Source organism: Stegodyphus dumicola, chromosome 5, assembly GCF_044657685.1.
Source record: "Stegodyphus dumicola isolate Sdum_Otavi_A_Nest chromosome 5, ASM4465768v1".
Classification (NCBI taxonomy): Eukaryota; Metazoa; Arthropoda; class Arachnida; order Araneae; family Eresidae; genus Stegodyphus; species Stegodyphus dumicola.
This window is the reverse complement of record NC_140772.1, coordinates 92,858,307-92,881,910: the sequence shown is the minus strand read 5'-3', so window position 1 is coordinate 92,881,910 and position 23,604 is coordinate 92,858,307.

Below are 23,604 nucleotides of genomic sequence, written 5' to 3'. Positions count from 1 at the left end.
CTTGGTTGCACTGCAATTAATTAACTAGTCTCTTTAGTTGTGCTGTCTGTGCAAATACCTGTTTCATTTCCTTTAGATAGCGTTATTAATGCTCAGAATGGTCTCAATAATACACTATAAGAAATACACTTTATTCTAGAATACAGTTTTCTGAACAAACAAAATTGTAGTTGGAAGAGATTAATTTTGTCTCTGATATCTTGAAATCAAAATATTTTCATTATTAATTTTTTTTACACGTGAACATGTATAAGAACGAACATCTTAGTTTTTATTTTTCAGGCGAATAAAAAGTATTGTATTCCAAAGACTCAAATTTACTATCTAGTAAATTTAAAGTTTTGTTTAAAAATTTCAATTTGCATGAAGTAATTAATTCCTTTGGTTTATTATTTACGAAAAGCTATTTATCAGGACCTTACTGACACCTCCCTCCCCCCCAGAAGAAAAATGCAAGCAAACAGTTTTTTTTTTTTTTTTTTTTTTTTTTTACTTTCTTGTGCGAAGTAAAGAAAGTATTGTAATTACGAAACATTTCGGGTATCATATTTCAACGGAAAAATATTTTTTGAATATTCTTGAATCTATTTTGATTGTTTCTTAACTCAAAGCAGCCTTAGCTCAGAAGGGCTATTATTCTCAAAACAGCATTTTGCGTTGATTCACTATCGGTATCATTTTTCAGATTGTTGCCTCCAAATATTAGTGCATGTATTATATTTAAATACATAAAGTAATGAAGAATCCGCATAAATATTCCTCGCATTAAAAAAATTGCCAAAGGTATCAATCAAATTTTGAATAACATAGTACGCAACCCGGATATGGGCAGCAGGAAACCCGAATCTTGAATTTCGAATTTGTTTTATTATGTATTTCATATTTTTTTTAACTTTAACGAATATTTGATTAAGAAGCTCAAAGATTTCAAAGCTAGTATGAGCAATACACTGTATGGAAAAAAATAGTATTTTATCTCCAGCGCGCGAGACTATCTTGCGAAAATTCTAAAGATATGATATATTTAAATATAAAGGGGTGCTAGCATAAACGCTCTAGAAACATTATATGTTAAATGTTAAATGCATATATGTTAAATGCATTGTCATCGACAATTAATGTGTGCATAAAATTTGAACTCGACGGCTTCTTAGGAAGTAGGTTAAAATTTTATGACAATATTCCACACCCAGTGAAACACCATAAGCGAAAAAAATGAAAGATTAGAAAAATAGATTTTAATGATAAAATTGGCCAAATATTATTTTTCTGTATTGACTGAGTAAATATTTATAGAATAAAATACGTTTTACGTTTTTTCGACGTTTGCATGAAACAACAAGGCTTAATGTGGATAATAGTTTTGTCAATAAATAATTATAGATCCGCTTTTATTAATAATTTTAGACATCATAACTCCATTAAGAGGATTTTTAAATGTAAATGGCATACGAGCTATCCTTTTCAGTTAATTAGGTCCCGATTACCAAAATATATTTCCTTGCTTTGTAAGATTGGAACAGAAATTCGAGAATTTACATTAATAACTTATCTTTGCCGGTTAGTTAGGTACAGAATACTGAAATACATTTTCTTGGATTTTAAGACTGGGACAAAAATTCGAGCATGTTTACTCATGCCTTCTGAAACATTTTCGACGTATGTATATTTCTTTTTCAAAAAAAAAAAAAAAAAATGTGCGTGCGTACATACAAAAAATGTCAGATGTCGGAAGAGTCTTTTCAAATTATATGTAACCGTTCATAAAGATAATGGTCTCTTTCAAGATTCTTCTATAAATATAAGAATCTAGAAACATATATTTTGGCATTCTTGACAAAATAAACGGTTTCTGTTTTCACTGAAAACTTCTTCGGTTATTTGCTGTCCTATTTATTTTATTCGTCTGACAGTGTCATCATGTACTCATTTTTTAATAAGACAATATTTGTGCTGTCGTTTACCATTTTCGGTCTCAAACTATAACTATTTTTCATTATTCCCTAAAACATATTAATAAAATACACTATTATTCCCTGAAATATATTAATAAAATGCACTATTGCTTTACTGATCTGTATGATAATTTTGTACAATAATTAATTTACTTTTCCTTGTCATCTACTCATAAGGAGGCCTCTTGTATTCTATACGATCATTTCTAAAACTGTATAATTATGCAAACCGTAAAACATTTTCTCTTCTTCAAACCTGTTTGTTTCACACTACAACAAAAAAGATAAAATTTATTTTTCGTATACAAAAATGCTCATTTTCGAGCTTTGTTATTATTTATCAAAGAGTTAAAAAACATTTTCATAATGATCTGCGTATTTTTATTATATCATAGATATATTTATAATTTCCTATTAATTCTGATTGGAAAAATTAAAGACAATAATAAAAGTTAATTATTCAAAAATTGATCCGTATTAATAACACTAAAAATGAGATAGGCTTTTTTAGATAGTAGATACTAGCATATTTGAGAGATACTAGAATCTTTTCCTTTCGGACACATTCATCTGTTTTATAAAGCATCTTCAGCAGCTTAAGTTGGCTTTAAATTACATTATCATATAAATTATGCTGGCTTAAGTTTGAAAATCACGTTTTTCAAAAATTCATAAACGCTGTTTATACAAAGATCATCAAAGTTTAGGTTTGAAATATAATGCAAACGTCTCAGTGATGTTGTAAATAAGAATTAAAGACAGTGTTTAGCAAAATATGGCAGCTTGCATTGCAATATCATCTGCGTGCGTGAAAAAAAAAATTGAACTCAGTGACTTAACAAAGAAAAAAGATAATATTTCATATACAATGCAACCATTATCAAGAAACTCACTTGTAGAGATATTAAGTTATATTGATGCTGGAGAAGTGAAAAAAGAGTAGTGCCCTCGCTGGGACTCAAACCACGGATCTCTCGAATACGCGCCGAGTGTGCTGACAACTACCCCACGAATGCATGCTAAGAAAGCGGGAGAAATACCTTATACACTACAAATAAAAATATAACAAATTTTGATCAAATCTTTTATTACTTAGATTTGGTACTTGCGGACTATTTTCTGCTGCATTAAGCAATTTTGCGAGCAGTTATGAAATTCAGAAAATTATAACTAAAGAAAAGGAGTCTTATACAAATGTTGACGTCCATAAAGCAATCAGAAATCTTCATGAATATCTCCAGATAGAATAAGAAAGTGAACGTATGTAGCAATTCATAATATAGTGCTTTTCTTGAGATGCCCAGCATTTATGTGCTCTGTCCTAAAACTGTCGACGAACTAGTAAATGAAAGTAATCAAGATAGATGCTATACGCACTTATTTGCTTTTTTGTTACTATCTACTGAATGTTACTTATAATGGTAGATGCGACTACATTGAATTAAATATACCTGCAGTACCTAGCCAAAGAATGCTAAAATATCACAAGAAAAAATATTTGGAAAACAAATAGTTCGGAGAAGACTGTTTTTCTTTACCTATCAATAAGTGTAAATTTTGTTTATAAATATGAAGCAGTAAACAAAATATAGCAGTTAATATGTAATAAAATATAATATTTACGGATATTCAAAATCAGTCAGCGGACGTATTCGTTTGACGCAAATAGAAATTAAGGATTTAGCGTAATTGTTTAATATATATATATATATATATATATATATATGTGATCATATATATATATATATATATATATATATGATCATGAGGAATATGTAAAAAGAATATAGTTAATAATTCTCATTCATTTCTATACCTACAATGCTATCTGTATACCAATATTGTATCATAAGTACTTAAACGTGTGTTGTTACAAAATGATAAAATAAGTGCATAAAATCATCAGATCATTCTTACGTTGGACCTTCAAATAAAAAATAAGAAAACATTCCATTTGTTAACTCAAACTTTGCTCACTAGTTCAATATTGTCGAACATGAACCTGTAAAATGTCATATAGATTCAGAAATTCACCATTCTTCAAGACATAAATTTCCAGTGCAATTCCTCTAATTTTTCCATACCGAATAACAACATAGCACGAATGGCCTCAGGAAATACTTAAACTGCATTAATCCTATACGTCGTTACTTCTCTGGGAGCATTTTTTTGCGACCTGATATTATTTGTATGAAGTACAGTTGCGTGCGGGTTCATGGTGGATAGAATGTACACAGAACCGAAGATAGCTTGATAATTTTTTCAAAAGAAGCAGTTTACAGTTCCGGAACTTTTCACGCTAGCAATCGTACAGCTCTTTTAAGTACTACAGAGTGCAGGGATTTATATTTATTTTAACTAATAATTTAAACTTTTATTTGAAACTTTCCTGTAAGCCTTCATTCCCCTAATTGTCAGTGCCAGAATAGTTAAATGTTGTAGCGTGCGTGAACGCATGCAAATTTTCTACTTTGAATAAAGTAGTTAAAAGCCGAGTTTCGGTAGGAGGAAGGGAGAGTTAGGCTCTAGCTGCCGTCTCTGCTGTAGGTACGTTTGCTTATTGCTCGTTCAAGTCGCTTAATTGCAATGCTTTGCTGCCACTAGCATAGAAGGGGTTGAATTTCGGAATTGAAATTCCTGTAGGCTAGTTTAACCCTTGTTAAACATTTCAACTTTTAATTTCAATTATCTGACTTCAGTTACCGCCCAAGTAGAGGCGAAGTTTGTTAGCGTCGAGTAGACGCATTGTAAATTTTAAAGAGTTAATAAAGGGTACGTAAACCCTTCTTCTGCGTAGTTTCCTGCTACTCCAGTATACAGATAGAAGTTAACCCACCTGGACATTACAAGAGAATAATCAGTAGTTACACTTATAACTAGTAAGAACGTACATACTATGTAATGCCAAATTCATCTTAAAGGTATCATCTATTACAGATATCTCATCATCAATTCATCTTTTACAGATCTTCATAATTAATCATCTTTTACATTAAACATTAATCATTTACATTACATTAATCATTTATATTACGTTAATCATTTTACATTATATTAATCATCTTTTACAGGTAATTCATCTTTTACAGGAATCACAATACTCAGCTCTGAACTACCGCCTGGGAAATGATGCATGTACAGTTTTACCTCGTCCATTGAGAAATCTCTAGTGCCTTATATTTCTGGAAATTACTGGAAGACATAGATCGTTAAAGTTACGTTTTCGGTGATGAGTCTGCTAAACGAAGCCTTAAATGAATAGCTAGTTTCGCCTTCGAGCTGGTGAATGCTTTTTAGCAACTGTTGAGACATGTTTTTTTCGGGGGGGGGGATTTTCGTGACAATCTAACATTCACTTTGAAATAATTTTTAAAACGTGATTCCGATTTTTCTTTAATAAGAATAAAATATTTGGCCATTTCATTCCAACACTGATTCAAAAAAAAAAAAAAAAAAAAAAAAAAAAAAGACCCTAATTGCAATGAACCTGTTGATGCCTTCGGTACAAAGTAATGTTGGTGCTGTGGACGATGAGCTGCATAGGGAGGTAAAGTTCAGTGCCAGTGCTTGTTTACATTGCCAAAATTATTGTCACATTCAAAAATGTTGTCTATAGAACATACTCACTTTCCTTTCAATATACCTTTCATGATTCCAACTTCAAGTAATTAGTAAAATGTATGTTACTGACAACTGATTGTAAGAGCACAGCGCCGAGCTAATCTAGAGAAAACTAAATTTAGTCTTAAGGCTCATCAAGGCTTGCCCAGCCAGCAGCCACTGTGAAACTAAAAAAAAAAAGTTTAAGAGTATAAACTCCTCAGTTCCAACATCCACCAAAAAGAACGAAAATAATAAATCAAACCAAAATTCTAGATGCAATCTTCCTTCTATTTATCTCTCTAATAATTTTCTCTGCCATTGTCCTTAATTTTGTATAATTTTTTTAAAATAAACTTTCAGGATTATTATTAACATTCTGTGGAACAGGTGATTCCACAGAATGTTCTTAGTTGCTACACAGGTTCGACGAAGTGAATATTGTTGTCATTACTCTTTTGAAGTCTAAATCTTCATTTCATCAATGTAGTTATTCTTCTGCTCGAATTCAATACATCCGAGTTTTGATCTACTTGTCTCATAGCAGCTTCGTTTGCCATTTTGTCCGCCATCTTATTTCCAGCAAATCTCACGTGGCCTCATTCCAATGTAAATAAATATTAGAATTTTCCTTCAAAAAAGTTAAGACACCGGTTAATCTGATTAATTAGAGAATTGTCACAATAAGGATTGGAAGTGTCTTTTAAAATAGACAACGCAACCGAATGTGTATGAATACTGTGTTCATAACTAAATTTTATTTTATCCATTTCAAAGCATAAAAACGCACCTTATTTCGGCTTGATAAACAGTATTCATATTATCCAAACCATATTGCGTACTTTCTGTGTAGGTTCCTTAAAGACGCGCTAAGAAAGTAGTACATCCAACAACTCAGTCTATTTCGAAGCCATCCAAAAAAATCAGTATTTTCTCATAACTACCTTTAAATCTAAATTTGTAAGAATCCAGCTGAATTTCAATAATTCATGATCAGATTTTATTTTTTAATCACCGCAGTTGTATTATTTATGCTAGGAGAAAACGTTTTCCATATTACTGAAGAGGACTTTTTACGACAATATTTTCCTCAGTGAATTGATGAATGCACTAAATAATTAAGACAGAATTCACAAAATATTTAACATAATAGATAATCTCTATGGAAGAATTAATGAAAAAAGTCTAATTATTTGAAGTAAAAAAAAAAGAAAATAAAAATCAGAGAGAGTAACACGCATTAGTTATATTAACTAATACAAAAACATTAAATATGTTAAGAATTTTCTTAACTCCTAGTTGAACAATTTTCCTTAGAATTTAGGGCGCATAAGTGCAAAATTTCTAAAGAAAAGCTAAAACAATTTAAAACACTTTTTTAAGAAAAGAGAAGGTGTTAAGTCTTCTGGCTATGTAATATTACTTTCGGGCATGCAATAGCTTTATTAAATAGCAAAACACGCCGCAAAGGAAACAAATTAATAACCTGAATAATCTAGAAGGCATCATAAATTTCCTCAGCATACATTTTTTCCATAAAAAGCCATTTATTTCCTTTCCCTTTCCTTTTTTAGCTGCAAATCCTGAAACATTTTCTCCGAATAATTCCTTTACTTTTTAGGGAATTTTTCATTCAAACTCTGAGAAACAGCCACAGGTTTTGGGCTTAGCATTCAAATAGTGGCTAGAAGAGAAAAAAATAACAATAATATTATGCAAAGTCATACTATACAAACCCACAGGAAAAATAAGCAAGGGTAAAGGTTATAAACTTTTAATTTTTTTTCCAAGTTCCTATGTGCAGATTTTACTAGCATCCAGATATGCGCCAGAATTTAAATTTTTTTCTGTGCAAAATATGTATGAAAGCGTGGAAAATTTTATTCAATAAATTTCTTCTTTAATGTACTTACGCTTTTCTTTAGGAGAGCTCCTCTTTTCAATTATTATAGTGTACAGTTAAAATTATTGCATTGGTTACTTCAAAAATTAAATACATGATTTATTATATTTTATCCGAATCTTTTATTTATTTTTTTTATCATTTTTATCCGAAGAGTAAGATCTTCGAGGTATAATATAAACCCCTCTAGTTCAAACGTTTTCTCTAATTATTCTTTCAGAAACGAATCATAAATCTGAACAAAAGTGATATGGTTAATAAAAGCAAAATGCACTTTTTAAAAAAATCAATTATAACATTTGCAGTTCATTGATTACAATATTTAAAAACATCACACAATTTGTCACTTGGATCTGGACCATTCTTCTGTTGTTGCTTGTTATTAGCTTGGAAAAATTATTAAAGAAAGGTCAAATAGGGCCAAAAGTATCTAAAACAGCCCCAGCGACGTCGATCATCCTCGAAGAATATAGAAGCTGGCACTCCGGGGGGGGAACAAAATTACTCCTGATGAGCTTGGCCAGTATGTCAGGACAGTCAAATATGTGCAATCGAGTAACTTATGTATCAGGACAATGAGGGCAACAATTATAACTTCGCTGACTGTGGCTCATGAAACAATTCGGTTGCAGTTTAGCTCGGGAATACAGTTTTTCTTAACTTGTCGCAAGATAAGTCTTCGGCTAGCCATTGCGTCTGCATCGGCCAGGGTTAAACTATTGTAAAGTTGAGTACCATTTCGCTCTTCTCTGGCGAGTTACTCGGCCTGCTCATTGATAGAATTATCGACGTTAGCTTGAAATCACTGAAGGATGCAGGCTTTTTGGACAGCTATTACTGTGATTATGAGCGCAAGATTGTCCTCAGTAAGTTGAAAGTTTCCTCTTTGGATCACCTGAAGCGCAACTTCAGAATCAGAGAAAAATTATGATGCTGCTGAAATTTTGAACTGCTTTGAATTGAAAAATATCCAAAGCATCACTGATAGCTACCAGTTTGCAGGTAAAATTTGATGCAATTTCTCCAACGGAATCTTTATGGGATTCACGTCCGCCGTTTCCGTGTACCAGATAGATGCCAGCGCCTCTTATATTGAGGTCGATGGCTGAGGAACCATCTGTGTGGGTAATAACTAGGTTATCATCTACGTTTTAAGCACATTTATGATGTGTCTTTCTCTTTAAGCAGTTCAGGTGATTCTTTTTTAGTGCAATGTTTTAAGAGATTTAAATTTATAATTGTCTGTGGAGAGGAACGGATGGAAAGTGGACATTCTCTAATTACATCAATAGCTTCATGATCAAGCCATTTGCTCTCCCTATCTCATGGTGCATTCTTCTGTACCTGATAAAAGAGTTCTGTTTATTCATACCGAAATCACTTCAGCGTACAAAAATTCTCAACTATTTCGAAAGACTTGTTTGAAATACCAAAGCTGTTCTCATGTGAATCACTTCACAGATTTTTGCAAGCTCTGAAAGCCTTAAAAATACATCAATCCCGCTCAAAGCAGCTTTAATTTTTATTCTTTGCATGAACACTCCGATGCAGTTTTCTGAATATCGTATATTTAATAATTTTGAAAACTTCATCTATAACGCAACCTTTCACTTATAGTCTCCTAAAACAAGAGTGTGCTTTTTGGTGTGTTAAGGTGATAATTTTTTAACTGCTTGTTTTATAATGTTGGATGAAAAGCCCTATCAATAGATACTGCTTTTAAACAATTTAGATGTTGATCAAGAACCAATTTGGAGGAGCAAACTTGAAGTGCATGGAAAACAAAGAAAAAAAAATAAGTTAACGTTTGGTTAGTCGGATGAAATTATTTTAAGTATGGTGGAAGGCAAATTGATGAAGGTTTACGGTAAAGATTAGTATTGAAGTTGGATGTGTTACGTGTGACCAAAATGTCAAGGAATGTAAGAGTCATGTCTCAAAAAAGTGAACTGATTAGCAGGATCAATGGAATTCATTACTGAAAGAACATTATGTAAATCATCTTTATTATATTATTATAGATTACACTATTATCTTTATTGCATTGTTATTTTTATTACATTATTATCTTTATTACAATATTATATTTATTACAGATATTTAATTTTCGGATCGTTTATCCTCCTAGCAATAAAATTCTGTTTTCCATACTTAAGGACCTCATTTCGGATATGAAATCCTGAGGTATTTATAGGATCCCGTGCCAGTGTGGTTTAATTTACATTGGTCAAACTAAGAGAGCCTTAAAATTTCGCATTAAAAAACATGAGGCATATATTAGGAAAACGGAAACACAGAAGTTCTCTGTTGCCCAGCATTGCTGGTCCGAAAATCACGCTTTCAATTTTTCTGCAGCCAAAATTATTCAAAAAAACCTTCCATTTGTGAATTAGATTTTCTAGAAGCGTTTCACATTAAAAAAATCTCTTTGTTAAAGACCCTATTTCCACTCCATCTTTATCTTCATCTTTTAAGGAAATTAGGTTTTAGTCTTCTTATTTCATCAAAATGACGCCAGTAGCTTAACCAATCTTATCACACCATTATATCTTATCTCTTTTATTTGATCTCTGGCAGTTGAGATTGATGGTTCTGTAATATCATTGAAAGTAGTTCTGTGAAAATTTGCAAATATAACGCTGACTTTTGTTGTTTGACTTCTAAATTAATTTTTGTTCGGAGGTTTTATTTTTGCCTAAAGTATAAATATTTTCAGATTCTTGAACCACCTGGGACTCATATTTATAATCTGTAGTGAATCTTAAATTTTGGAAAGTAATATTGCCGATCTTGTTTTCTACCACTCATTTAGCTTAGTTTTCGACGAAGCATCAAACACGACGTTTTCCTTTCCTGGAGTGCGTTTAAATCGTGATTTTGCATCCTCATTATCCAAATTATCAACTTGAAGATTATGCTGATTTAAGTTTTTCCCTAAATACAGACAAGTGGCCACTGAGAAGGAAGCTCCAATAGTTCTATCCCAGTGGTTGTGTATTTCTTCTTTGTTTCTCTAAATATTTGACTAAGATTTAGCATTTCGCGTACGCACATCTCCTACTGCAAAGCAAGACAGTCCTCCGATATCTCCAATTTAATCACCGAAAAAAGAAATTCGAGAGCTGAGCTTAAATAAAAGTAGTCTTAAATTTTCAAAAGCAGTGCTTCTACGCTGACCATTTAAATTTCATCACTTTCATTTTTAAATTCAATAATGGCTTCAAAATCTGGGTGGAGCTTTTAATGGATATCCCGTAATATGAGAATAAGACTAAAAATGGCTCTAATCTCACAGCATAATCAATTAACATACAGGAATGTATCAGAAATGCAACAGCACAACACGACTAGGCAGAGATCGAGACAAGAAAGATGATGAGGTAGAAGTTGCGTGTGTGCGCTTCAGTTAAGAAGACAGTCTCCGTGAAAAAATTATCATATCTCAAAGATGTATTAGCCCATTTTTGCATTTCATATATTAAAACTGCAAAGTGAATATCCAATAATCATAAATAGTCTAGTAACGTACATACGTCTCGTCTGTTTACTAATTCCCCAGCACTCGAGACACATAATTATATATGCCATTCATCAAGGAAAAAGTACCGCCCGATTCTGTGAATCGATAAATACTTATATTGAGAAAAATATATTTAAGTGAATACTTCCCTCAATATAAGGATTTGTCGATCAGTTCAATACAGGAAACTTAATTGAAGCAATATTCGTAAATCCATGAGCATGGTAATATGTAATAAACCGTTATCTATGAAATATGAAACTCATTTTATTCAGAAGCTATAACCAAGCAAATGTAAGTGCTATTAACCCGACTATATGCCAGCACATTTATTTTCAACTTTAAACTCAAATGTTCTTGAAGATCGAGAAGGAACATTCCTTTGGGGGGTGCTATTTTTTGTTACAATTTTTGAATCTGCAAGCTTTCCCAAAATACTGTATTTACTTAAAAAGCTTCCAATTTTAACGATTTCTGAAATTCAGATTTTGTAGAAAATTAATAATTTGATTTAGTTTACTGTACAAATAAAACAGTTAAGCCTTCTTTTCTATCAATCGATATAAAAATATAGACTTTAGAAATTGCTGGTAAAAGCTTGCTTTTAAAATTGAAATTATAAAAGAAGAATATAAAAGATTTTCAGAATTCTCAAAATTCCTGTTTTCCAAGTAACCTAAATAATGACTTATTAATAAATGCCAGGCAATATTTATAATAAAACATAGAAAGAAATGAAAAGAACGTGGATTTTAAAATTCCGCTGACACAGAATATACTTTGGGAAAGTTTATGTAGTATTCCATAAAAATGTATGCCGCCAGATGAATGTAATTGAGAAAGGATAGAAGTTCGTCAATTGTTAAAATTTTAAAATATGAGATGAACTTGTATTTAAGAATGTGTGGCCATAATTCATACCTTTTTAAATGCAGATTCGTGTAACTTGGGCAATAATCTTTCACTTGCACTTTGGGATTACTAGCGGCCAAGCAATAAAACCACTGAATACTGACAATTTCTGACCCGCGTTCGATTCCAGAGAAACGGGCGAGCTGCATCTCATTTTCGTGTCCTCATGTGTAATGCGTATAGGAGCCAGTTCCGCTTAGAACGTCTTACACGAAGGCATCCCTACCTTTAAACAGATAGCCCTTGTGTGATTTACCGTAATCAGCTAAATCAAAACCAAACTGTCTACTTGTGCTCTGAAATTAACAGCAGAAATGCCGATGATTCCTAACTAGTACATTGACAACCGTAGATATGCTGTGAAATGCCTTTTGCGTGAACTGCAGCTATTAGAAGTGGATAAAAGTAAAATTAAAGAAATTGTCTCATTCAAATCTAGGGTACACCTGAACACTGACAGAATATGACTGTTTTAGAAAGCTTTGAATAAATAAATTTTAAGTACGGAATAAACAGCAACGAGAAATACATTGCAAAGCGAATGTAGGTGCTATCGAGTGCGAATATTTAAGGATAACAAATTCTTCTTATAATACGAAAACAGAGGAAATTATGCTGATGGAATACCAATGTATATACTTTAAATATAAAAAAAAGACGAAGCTATATTTTCTAACATTGCAAAATTGAGCAAAATATAATTCACAAGAAAGCAGCATTATATTATTCTACGATCAGTGTACTGCATATGATGCAGGTATTAAAGAAATAAAAATAAATGACTGCAAAAGAAGAGTTTGCTCCTCCATTGAGTGCACCAGTTTCAAAACCTGTAACTTCTAGAGAAAACCTTTGCTTAATTTGTATAAGAATGTCTCTTAAATATTGGCAGATGATTGGAAAGAAAAACAAACCGAAAAGAAATGTGCAAAGTGATTTCTGCTAAGCGAAAACCGCTTGAGTCGATATTTCTACCTCGACGATTCACAGATTTTTCAATCTATTTGAGAATTTTACAGGGTTTTTTACATTCATGAAACCTCATATATCGCCTCTTGGTCATCAGTATGCGGTTGGATAATGTAAAGAGATGCTAATATCATTTCTTTACAAGGTAGCGAAACATTTGAATTTTGCATTTGAGGATTATGCTATAGCTCATAAGTTTACTCAATGTGCATACAAATTAGGAAAAAAATAGCCATAGATTTAGTGCAGATTTTGAAGGTTTGCTGATTTAGAGAGTGATCAGATATAGATCTCCGTTCAAAATAAAATAAAAAAAAATAAAAATAAAAAATAAAAAAAAAAAAACAGTTCAAAGGAGGGAGAAGCAAAAACATTTATGTAGAAATTCAAGTGTAGAGCAGCACAAAGAAAATAAAAATGATTATGCCATCATCGGGCTAGGGAAAAAGAGATTAAAAGTGAAAAAAGGAAAATTATTAAAATTTTGAAACGGCTCGGAAGAACTGCTTTTATTTAAATACTCAAAACACGGAAGAACTGAGAAACTATTGGCGTCAAAGTTGCTCTTGGTTTCTTCAATATTCTCATCCCTGTTTTGCCGACCGTATTATGGATGAGTGGGTAAGACCGCTGAATAATTGTCGTTCAGACTCGCGTCGAATAGGATTCAATGTGCTGCCTTCATCACTGTTTTTCGTAAATGTAACGTGATACGATCCAGTTTCCTTTACAAGTTCCTCTATGAAGACATGTCTGCCTTTGGGCAGATCGACTTAGAGTACTTTGCTATATTTAAGTAACCTAACATAAACTAGCGCTATAGGTTACAGCCTAAAACGTCGCGGAGAAAACAGCACAAGGAGAAAAAGTCTCGGTACAAAGCATCATAGTAGAAAAGAAAACAAGGAGAAAACATCGCAGCTCTAAACCTTTGTGGTGCAAAATACTGTCGTCAAAAATAAAGCACGTCAAAATCTTCGCAGTTTAAAAACATCGTCGTCGAAAATATGGAGGTAAAAAAAATCCTCGCATGATGATAACATCGCACAGATGCGTTTTTCAAATTCCATGCTGACATATTTGGTAACTGACTGTCCTCATAACTAAAAATTTCATTGCACTCTATATATAAAAATGTTACCGGCACTTTAAAAATAAACAGAAACAAAACAGAATATAATTTTCGCTAAAACAATATCAGATGCAACTAAGAAAAAAAATATTTGATAATTAACTAAGCAATTTTTTTATAAAGGTAACCTTATACAGTTATTTATCTTCGTTTTTCGAAGCGTTTTTAGACTGTAATTTTCGTAAAAAAATTATTCTTAAATCTTTGTAAAAAGGTTAACTTGTTAATGACATTTGCTAATTAACTATGTAAACTTAAAGATCCAAAGTTATTCAAAGTTCTATAAGTTGCATTAATTTTCCACTCATTTTCAGTTTTTAAATGCTGAAGTTTCCTTCTTATTTTTTCAGCAAAAAATTTATTAGTTCCTTCAAAAATATAAAATGTAGAAGTACAAGAATCGATATTTCTTTCTTGTGCTCCCAAATCATTATGCGAATATGCATTTACAACTTGTAAAACCTGAAAAAGCATGTGTGCGATGTTATCGTCATAAGAGAATTTTTGTAGGTACTTTATTTTTTCCACGATATTTTCGACGATGATGATTTTAAACTGCGAAGTTTTTGAACCGCTTTATTTTCGACTGCGATATTTTGTACCATGATCTTTTAGAACTGCGATGTTTTCCCTTTGCTTTCTTTTCTCCCACAATGTTTTGTATCATGATATTTTCTCCCAGACGTTTTCCTTCTCGATGTTTTCGGCGGACACCAGTACTCTATTACCAGTGGTAGCTCGAGATCAATTGACAATTACTTTATATCAATATTAAGTCGATTAGTTACCTCGTATTGCTGTATTTATAGTACAAATTTAAAATGGTCCTTACACGGTTTTTTAATGTTGGATGAATATTTGGCTCGTATTTATTTGTTTCTGCTTATTTAGTATGGTTATGTTGATGAGACAGAAATACGCGTGCTTGAAATTATGCAAATAGTTTATATTTTTGAATGAATTACGAAGGTTAATATTAGAAAAGGCGATTTCGGGTGTAAATTTTTAATTTATTTAGTATTAAAAAAAGGCATTTTCTAAGTAAACTTGCATGATTCTGAATGATATATATATATATATATATATATATATATATATATATATTTGTAAGCTAATTTAATAATAAAAAACCAAAATAAAAGCCGTGAGTTTAGAATTTCATAATTTGATTGAAAATATTTAATAATTTTTTTGTTCTTTGATACAGTCTCTTTTCATGCTTGATTGTGACAGTTAAATGTCTGAAAAATGCAACAGTTTCCCCTAAATATCATAAAAAATTAGAAAATATGAAATAAGAGTTAATGTAATTGTTTTAATTTAGCCAAAATAAAATATCTGCAATTTGACGTGAGCTTTCTCAAGCAATTACCATGTAGCCGTAAACTGAAACTGAGCTTTCAACTACATTAATAAACCATTTCCTACATGAAATGAAAATCCTGAAAAATAACGATTTTGTCATTATTCATGTAACTTAACTTTTGTGTAATAACCAAGAAGAAGACGAAGACGTGAAAGTGAAATACCAAAGACCCGAGACATCGGCTATTCATTTACAACACCGCAATGGATATATTTTCGAATCCTAACAACTTCTAACGATTTAAGGAAAAAACCAATTTTATCCAATTAGATTAATTATTGGAAAGAGTTCAGAATTTCAAACAAGGTAACAAAATCTGTCAGCTGTAGTAAATAGAAAGTGAGTAATTAATCTTTCGCAGCTATCACTACATTCAGCAAACCCTTCCACACTTTTGGTTAACTTGTAAGCCCTTAATTACAATAAGACTTATCAAATCAAGTCTAGGTTGAACAAAATAAAATAATTCCTAGAAATGTACGGTGCGTTAAAGTGACTTTGTGTATGAGTAAACTAAATATAAATTAAAGTAAAATAATCTCACTAATTTTCTCTTGCGTTAAATAGCACTGGAAATGCACACATTATTAGAATTAAAATTGAATTTTAGATGAGAACAGTTATTTTCTAAAACATGAAAATGTATAAATTTGTGGTCTATGAGTAACTAAATTATTGTTATCTGAATTTAATGAAACTAGTATTGTTATATTGTTATATTTTCTCTTTTTTATAATTTAACATTTTGTAACTTTCTTGAAGCACTGTTTTAAGTATAATAACAAAACAACAGAAAATGGAAAATTTAAATAAACGAAATAATTAAAACAATTACTAGAATGAAAATGACTTATTCGAATTTGTAATAAATTTATTTTCTACCATTTAAATGATATTAGTTACAGCATGCAGCTATAAAATGAGCTTTTAATAAAATAGGCATTTAATAAAATTTAAAATATCATTGAGATTGCATATTTTTATTATACCTACGGTATTAAGGTATATATTAGTTCATAATTAAAATAAGAATGCTTGTTACTGGTCTGATTTTCACTTAGTTATTTTACTTAAATGCCAGACAACTTCTAGTATTAACATAAGAAATATAAGCGACTTGTGAAAATTTGACTGGTGCAAAAAATAAAATTTCTGTGAAGGACTGCTTCTGAAAAGGGAAAGAAAACAAAACAAAAACCTGAGAAAATCACCTCTGATTAAATAAAGAATAAAAGGTTATGATAAGACTGATGTTTCTTAAAATTATAATTGGTGTGTCTAATTTTCTTTCACTTTCATATCAGGAAACTATGCAAGAAAGGAAAAAGTTATTATTCTATCTTAAATACATGTCTAATATTCTTGCAAGATTCTAGGAAAAAATTAGTAGAAATTATCCTCTAAAAATGTTAGTATAGAAGTTTACTTTTAAAACATTATTTATAATTTGATAATTGTACTCTTGATAGACACTACACAATTATTGTAAATACAAATTTCACATCGAAGTCGCTATTCTAAGCACTTCAAAGAATTTTATACAATATTTTATGACTTCAAACATAGTTTTGCATTCTAGGTCAAGGTTACCGGAAATATATAAAAAGAAATATTGAAAAGTACGGAACATTTTTAAAGTTTACATAAAACGGAGCTTAGATTCAATGTATACGACCTTTTAAACACCAAAACTTCAGAAAAGGGAGCAAAAGAATTCCAAGTCAATCCGGAAATTAAAAAAGAAAAAAAAATGCATCAATACTTTACGGTTGATGTTATGATTTATGCATGAGGAAGAGGAAAAATGCGCATTTGAACGTGTGTTTGAAGCAAACTTTTTTCCAACGTACTTTCCTAGAAGCTACAATTAAATTAAAGGCTACAGAGGGAAATTTTTTTTGGTTCTATCGTGCATCCAAAAGGCGTTCAAACGCTACATTAAGAAAAATAATAAAACTAATGAAGAAGGCAAACATTTTCTGTTATTTTAGGAGGAAAAAAATTAAGGTGCAAATGCATTTGTGTATAAAGTTATGCAACTTCCGAAAAAATGCCTAATGTAAACACTAGGAGGAAAATGCATTTTTTCCCTTAGTATAAATGAAATTATAACCCTAAAATGCAATAATAGAAGTAAAACGAAGGAAAGACTTCCTATTTTACCACTGTGTCTACTTTTATGAGTGAATATATATAAGTCAAATTCTTCATAAAGTTTTGAATTAAAACAAAACTAAACCTGGAACTATTTAAAGCTATGAATGACTAATAATACCGAATAATTCTGTATCGAAGTACATCAGTAGAATAAATTCATTGCCTTCATTGCACATCAGTAGAATAAATTCATTTTCTTACATCACCAGAAACGGGACTTTCATCCAAATGACGTAGTAGGTTTTCCTGTGGTGAAAATTAGTTCTGAAGTTCTATAGGATCCTGAGCATAAAGAAACTTTAGTCTGTGTTTTTTGGTAAATTATCTGTCCGTACCTTTAGGTATTACAACAGCCACGTATATTTATGACCCCGTGTGTAATGGCAGAATACTCCAAGAAAATATTTATTCTGACAAATCTTATGCAAGTTTTTTTTTTTTTTTCAATACAAATACATTTATCTTCACTATTCTTCTGAGCAAGGTACTGACTTTATTCTATCTGTGTTAACAGATACGGTCTCTATCGTAATATTCAAACTCAGTGTTAGACAGGTAAATGACTTCAATAGCAAAAGCAAAGCGGATGTCGAATGCTAATATAGGAATTCACATATGCTTAATATTCATATTCGAAATTTTAACGCGAATTTCCAGTTATGTACTGCCTGCTAAATTTATGAACTTAAAATATTTCCCCTAAAATAATGCACTCAAGCTGCAAGTTTACCCCTTTTTCTTCAGCTTACGGCAAAAAGGTTAATGCTTAAAACCATGTAAGTGCATACAAAGTAAAAAGAAAAATCTGTTTTTTTTTTTACATCTCACAAATCTATTACAAAAGCATGATTTTGCGTTTTTCACCGACCTTACTTAATAAAATGGCTCGTTGCGCTGTCATCGAAGAACATTAAGCATGAAACCACACCTCCTAACTGCAGCCATCAATAAAGTTTGTGGCATTGCGCACCTCACACATAGAGTGAATACTGGAGAAAATCTTATCAGAAGATCAGAATAAATATAGGATACGGATACTTGAAAACATTTTTGAGACAAACTGTCAAATGTTTAGTATGAATGCTTTCGTACAAAATTCTTAGAATAACTTGATTATTTTTGCATTAAAGCAATAGCAGCTTATGCCGTTGGAGAAAATACACTCTTTTGCAAAAAACTCGAAGCACAATGAAGGAAGTGGCTGTTTTTGAGAAAACTGAATATGTGTATAGCTCATACACAGATAATAAAATGATTACAAAATAAAGGTCATAGTACCTGTTCACGACTCACAATCACCCATTGAGTGTTCAAATTAGTAGTTGGTCGAACCGCCCCTGGCTGCAATGTATGCTTGAATTCGTCGAGGCAAGGAGTGATAGAGATTTCTAATGTGATCTTGCGACACATTATGCCAAGCATTCTACAACAGTTAATTCAATTATTAATAAATAATAGATTAGGATATCATTGTTTACAAAGATGAATCATAAGATGATATACAGACAAAACACATTTTTGAGAGCACGGAATACCCACTAGTTCCCTGCATTCCAAGCAGTTGTATGCTGTTTTTCTCTCCTTACAGGGTGGGCACACACTACATGTTTTTCTTTCTTCTAATTTTTCTTCTTGATTTGATAAACCCATTGTTTTAATTTCCTTCTGTCAAAGGATACTTCTAATTGTTATCTTCAGTTCCCCTGGCAAAAAAGCGGAAGTTATCCCAACTTTCAGATGCAGTTTAATAAATTAATTAGCTAATAAAAGGATATTTTTTTTCTTTTAAGTTTTGTAGCATCAGGATATGACTGAAACAATATGTATGAATATAAATTCCAAGTATCATCGGGCTCTACTGTGGATCCTATTTTTGCAGGATGTTTTAGACCAAGGAGCTGAACTATTGTGCTATGTTTTGCTGTTCGTACCGCCGGACTTGGTTCTCTTTTGCTCCATTTAAAGTGTTTTTTCCATAAAATTATCATTTTGTTCACAGTCAGTAGAAAAAATACGATAATCATCTGTATAATCTTTTGCTTTCGCTGTGAATATTAAATGATTGCTCAGAATCAGAGTATTCTACATCAAAAATATTGACAAGATATTAAATTTATTTTTGAGTGAGATATGCGGGACGTTTTCATGTAAAATTTGACGTCTATCGTCTTATCTTGTTATGTCTATCGTCCACTAAAACTGGTACGCATCTGCTGTGAGTGGTCTCCCAGACATCTTAAAAAGTAAATACGTGATAACTGTTGGGACGGTAGGAGGAAGAACAGAGACCATTCTCCGTTTTTAGGGGTGGAAACGACGGTTAGAAAATCTTCAGCGGTCTCTCAGACCGAGCAACTGAAGATTAATAACCTCTATATTTGCTTTACTGGGCTTGTTTTTACCTGCTTGAATTTCATATCCTAAGAAATTTATTTTTTATTTAGCAAAATTGCATTTAGATTGTTTTAATTTTATATTTTCTTTTTCATATATATCAAATATTATTTTAAGATGGTTTAAATGTTCATCAAAATTTGGAGAAAATACTATAATATCATATTATCAAAATAATTTAATAATTTAAAGCAAATTGAATCTGATATTTGTTTAAAAGTCTACGAGCTCTTTGAAAAACAGTTGGGAATTCTTTCAACCAAAAGGTAGTCTAGTAAATTCATAAAGTCCAAAATTCGTAGTAAATGACAATTTTTCCGTATCTTTTTCATTTAATTTTATATGCCAATAGCCAATGTAGATGCCTAATTCCAATGTAGAGAAACTTTTTCCATTTGTTAATTGATCTAATACAGCATCAATTCTAGGAATGGGCTCAGAATCAGTTTTTGGAATTTGATTAAGCTTTCTGTAATCAATACACAATCTAGTTTTTGCTTGTTCATCACTCTAATAAGCTAAAGTTACAAGAGCAGCATAAGGACAGTTAGAAAGTTTAATAATTCCATTATTTAACAACTCATTTGCTTCTTAATTTCACTATAATCTTTAGGAGATGCTCGATATGGTCTATAGGCTATTGGTAATTCAGAAGTTAATACAACTCTGGGGGGGGGGTTCAATCTTTATACAACCAACATCATGTTTACTTTTATTAAATATATGATTATAACTATTCAACAATTTTTGTAATTTATTGTCAGAAGTTGCACTATTTTCAAAATAATTACCAGATATTTTAGTACTAATATCACTTTTAAATACAAAATTTTCACTATCTTCACAATATTTACCAGATTGTTTAGCAATGATATCATTTTTAAATACAAAATTATTTTGAAAAAACTTATCTAATTTAAAATTTTTACTCACCTGTTTTCTAAATTTGATAATTATAAAAATTCAATTGTAATTTGAACAGTGAAGCACAGGATAATAAATAATTTAAATTAGATTTTACCACATAAAATATTACATCATTAGTGAGCTTACCTATTTTACATGATATTTTAATATTTTTTCCTACATGGATCTGACTAGATAGAGAAAATAATTGCTATTAGATTTATCTTCAATTTATTAAAATTTTTTATCAATAACCTTAAAAATATTGTTAGGAAGAACATTTACCTGGGAACTAGTATCAATGATACTTTATATATTTTGTTGTCCAAATCGGACATTAACTTCAATAAAATCATATTATTGTAGAATCGGTACTTACTGTCTAGGAATATGATGTCTGTAAACTTACTCCTTTTGTGGCTGTCTAGGGGCTAATAAACTAGTCCGATTTACAAATAACTTGAATATTTAATGAAACATGAATAGTTGCAACAAACTACAAAGTAATTACATACGTAGAAGTAAATAGGTGAGATTATTTACAGATGAAGAGAAGGAATCATCTTTAATATGCAAACATCTTTGAATCGCGTCATCGTCTTAATGGCGGAATCGTCTGACTTCTATCATCGGAAAAGTAAAAGATTTATTCTCACAGCTTGTAGCGTCATCCGATTATAATGAACGATGCCATCCCACAAATGCTCGTCTATCCTGATGGAATGCGGCCTCGCATTCTCGTAACACCACCATCTACATCTAGAGATCTGAAAAATAAAATAAAAAAAAAAAAAAAGATTTTTAGTTACTATTGAGGGAAAAGTTGTCTTAAATGGTTTATTTCAGCCATCTTCCCTTATCATCTTAACATCCTCAGAAATAACGGCGTTAGCTCTTCTTAAACGCTCTTTCAGTGTTCGTTCATCTTGAACAGTCTATCTGAATACATGTATTTTATCAACACGTCTTCCTTTGATGTTGTCTGGTACAATTCATCTTCGTATTTACATCTTCTTAAACATCATATGGATACGTCTTCTGAATGCGTCTTCTTAGATACCGTCTGGATACGTCTTCTGTATGCGTCTTAGATATCTTCAAGATCCGTCATTCGAATGCGTCTTCTTAAAATCGTCTTCTTTAAGCCTTCTTCCTTCATATATTTCATCCTTAGACATCATCTTCAGTCTTCTTAAATTAGTTCACGTCTTTAAAATAATAGTCCAAGTCAAATCGGGAGAAATTTGTCAACTTGGGGAAAAAAGTCTATAATCAGAAATTATCAAAATCGGTATTTCGTTGTCAAAGATTTTCAATTTTCTTCCTGGATCTTCTGAATCTGCTTTTTCGCTTCTTTTTTCTCACCTTCTTCAGTTTCTTTTGCTCCGTCTTTGCTTTCTGTATCAACGTCGTTTTCATCAGTTTTTTTGATCTACTTCTCCTTTTCAATCTTCTCCTCTTCTTCGGTGGTCTCTGTAAATTCTTCGTCTTCAGTGGCTTCTTTTGCTTCTCTATTGCAAGGTATTTTACTGAAATTGCTCTAGTAGAATTCACTTTTGATTCATCATCTTTAGCAACTGACTCTTCTTCGGAAAAATGATTCTCTTCAGAATCTCCTTCTGCAGTGTCGTTTCTCCTCATTGCCTTCAGAGCTGATTGTACTGTGCTTGAGTTTCCTTTTTGCACTAATTCATCTTTAATAGCATCATTTTCATTTACAGCAGAATCTGCATCACTCGGGACATCATCAGAATTCAACATCATGGAATCATTGCCACTAGCTTTGATTGCAGATGAAGTATCCAGTTTGATCAAATTCTGTATTGTAACAGGAACTATACTAACAGGATCAGTTTCTGGGTTTGGAAGTAAAACACCATAATTAACAACTTTTTCAAATCCTTCTTCAGAACCATTTCCATTGCAATGAGCATTTTTCTGTTCTTCAAAATCATTCTCAGATTTCTTGTTTTCTGCAATAACACAAATATTGGATTGATATGACGAAACATTAGTTTCGAACTCACCTTCAAACCTTCCTATAGGCTTAGTTTTCCCATTACCAAACACCGTTAACTGTAGATCTGCTGACTTACGTTCAGGAGAATCTATCTTCTTATGTATATCTTCTCGGATTAACGTTACCTGACTACCAGTATCTATTAAAGCATCAATTTGCAAATTACCCAAATTAACAGTTTTATGCATTTCTTTCTGACAAGTCAGAGTTATTGGAGTAACAGCTTTGGCATCTTGGATATTTTTAGATGATGTTTTCGAACAATCTATGGCCTTGTGTCCAAACAAATCGCATTTAAAACACTTAAATCCTTTACTCTTATTGTTACAAAAATTCGACTTATGGCCTAAACTTCCACAATTATAACACTTTGGCTCTTTAATCTTACTAGGTACAGCGCGTGTTTTATTTTGTGTGTTAGTACTTGAATAACCCTTATTTTTCGTATCTAGAACGCGAATTTTCTCATAAATTTTTAATTTCTCTTTGAATCCAGAAATAGTTTTACAACCGTACAAAACAATTTTGTTACTACTCTGATCTGGTATCCCATTGATTACATAATCAAGAATTGATGAATCATCAACAGAACCTCGACTGGCTATTTCACGCATGGTAATTAAATATTCGGAAAGTGATTCACCAGGTTTTAAGTGTCGTGTCTGTAACAAATTATGAAGTTGTGCACTGTTTATTTTAGAACCAAATTCAGATAAAAGATTTTCTTTTAATTTGTCCCATGATGTTATACCCTTCAAAGACCTAATAAA